Here is a 3040-nt window from a genome sequence, read left to right on the forward strand (position 1 = left end):
CGGAACCTTCGATGGTGGTGTCGCTGTCGTGGAGGAGATGAGCCATGGTGGAGAAGAACCGCGGTTTGATTCAGATGGAGACGTGATTCAGATGAGGGTCAAATGGGTTCTGGAAAAGTTGGAAGCTTTGGGCATGTTTGGAGACTTTGAAGAAAAATTAGGCTGAAATTGGTTGAAAAAAAAAAGGGTGAATCTGAATGTTGGGTTGGTGGGGGAGTGTTTGGATGAAGAATCAAATTGATGAAGGAAGGGACGTTTGATTGCAAAAACTAATGTCGCCCCCTTTCTCTGTGTTGATAGCATCCTTTTCCCATCCTCTTCTCTCAATCTTCCAGTACTTGTGGTGAGATGTTCAGCTGAGGAAGATGAAGATCAATTTTGTGACGAAGTTAATTAAGTTTGTGAAGGATTATTTCCGTCACTAATTTGCTTTTTCTGAATTAATGAATTTAATAATTATGTTTAATAAATAAATAAATAAATGCACCGTCATCAAGTTCCGTTTAGTTAACTAGCGGAACTTAACGGAAGGGCCTTAATAGATCGTTCTGAAATCATGAGGGATGTTGACCGCACATTTTAAACACAGGGGGTGCAGACCGCACATTTATGAAACATCAGGGGCCCAAAGTGAAATTAAGCCTATTAATTAACATATTTAAAATATATATCTATTTCTATCTATCTATCTATCTAATATCTATATGTATATATATATATTTATCTGTCTATCTATATCTATATGTATATAAAATATAAAGTTTAGCAACCTCGAGGGTAAAATAGTCTATCAATAAACAATGTTTCATATATATTTTTCTTACCTATGGACTTTTGAGTTATTATACATATTATTTGATATGTGATTTTTCAGAACTGTTCGATAATTAGCAGACTTTTAATCTCAGTCGTTCGATATTCCCCTTGAACTTCCTCCATCAATGTTAACTTTCTACTATTAAGCTCAAAATTATTTTAAAAGAACTTATTATTATTTAATTTATATGAGTTATGGAATGTCATAGGTCAAAAATAATATTAAATATGATATTAGTTATGAATTCCATAAGACACATTTTATTAGTTTAAATTTAGATTTGTTGAAATATTAATCAACTAATAATTAATCTTAATAAAAAACCATAAAATTTAAAGAGCATTCAACAAAAAAAACTCCCTAACCCTTCCTCTTGATCTTCCTTCATCAATGTCACTATATGAACTTATACTATTAACTACAACATCAATATCAAAAAAAAACTACAACATTATTTTAAATAAATTTAATATTATTTATTTCATATGAGTTATGAAACTTAAAAATACAAACTTAAAATTAAATAAGATCTTTAAAATAATATCACTTCTATCTATAAAGTACAATAAATTGTTATATCAAAAGAATAAATCAAAAACATCAATTATATAAACAAGGACAAACGGCACAAAAAAATACACTCATAAAAACCTACGACAAAAAATATACAATCAAAAACATAAATTAACACTTCGATAAAAAAATCTAATTATCAAAAAAATATTGTTTATACTCATTTATACGAATAAATAATTTTAAAAAAATCATAAAAAACACAATACAAAATTAAAAAGAGTCCCCGTGCAACGCACGGGTCAAAAATACTAGTTGCTTATAAAAAAAATCAAACACATGCATTTGCATTTTGAATATCATTTTTATTTCCCTTTCACCATTTATGCGATCATAAGCGCACAGTTTTCAACTAGTCAAAATTTATTGTTTCGATCGATTCTGTGTTACTAACTATTACCAACTATTTGAAAACTCAGATGATCTCAATTTATAAATATGAATTAATTGAATAAAATTAAATATTAAGACTCCTAAATTTAAAATTAAGAAATTTCAGAACGTTTCATTATTAAGCCAGATAAACTTTAAGGTGAACTAACCGAATGTAATTATTATTATTTTCTTTTATAATAAATCATGCATGTGATTAAAACAATTCATACTTTGTGGTAGTTGAACTCAAATGAGATCTTTTCAAGATCTATTTTTTTTTTGTTACAAGGAGGGCTAAGCCCGGTTTCAAGATCTATTTTAATTCAATATTTTTCAGCAGTTGCTTTGAAATATGATTTTTCAAATGTGATTAAAACAATGTTCTCAAGGATTAAGAACTGTGTCACTAGGAAATGTACCTTGCGATAATTTTAGAGAATTGTTTTGAAATTTACCTTAGTTCTTCAAATTCTTGATGGAGGCTTCTTGATTTTTGAAATTATTTCTTATTTCATTCATGAAGCTTTTCGGGGAGAGAGTGCCAACTGCCCCACAATGTCTTCCAACTGTTGGGAAACAGTGATACTAAAGAAAAATAAGAACACAACCGCAACACAAAGAAATAACGTGGAAGCTCCAAATATGGAGAAAAACCACGGACGTTGTCTAAATCGACAACCGGAGAATAACACTATGTGAAAATTGTTACAAAACACAAATATTCTCACCCACCCACAACCCCAGTACACCCAAAGTTATTTATTTGAACTACCCATCACAACACTCTAATACAAGAGTATATGAAAGAACAAACAAAAAACTCTGGCAAACCACTTTATGGAATCTGAAGTTGTGTTTAGATCAAAGGGTATAACCCCTTTTTATATCCATCTCCTACTTAATCTAGAGAATTTCAAATTCTCTTTTCCAATGTGCAAACACATGTGTCACATGTAGTATTGACCCTTGGTCAATATGGACCACCGTCCAACTTCTTTATACATTTACAAAACATGCTTTAATCCACCGTCCATGGTTTTGCACATGTTTTTAATACATTGCAATCAACCTCAACAATCTCCACCGTGATTGCAAGAGTATTCAGCTTCCGCTTCCATTGTCTATACCGACAATCATTGTCGTCACCGACAATCATAATTTTCATTGCCTATACAGACAAAGAAAATTATCATATTCCACCATAATGAGTACACTTCACTTGAAGCGAAACATTTCAAGAATTTTCTTCCAACTTCTTCAAAACTTAAACTTTCC

This window comes from Lotus japonicus, chromosome 5 (assembly GCF_012489685.1).
Source record: "Lotus japonicus ecotype B-129 chromosome 5, LjGifu_v1.2".
In the NCBI taxonomy this organism is placed as follows: domain Eukaryota; kingdom Viridiplantae; phylum Streptophyta; class Magnoliopsida; order Fabales; family Fabaceae; genus Lotus; species Lotus japonicus.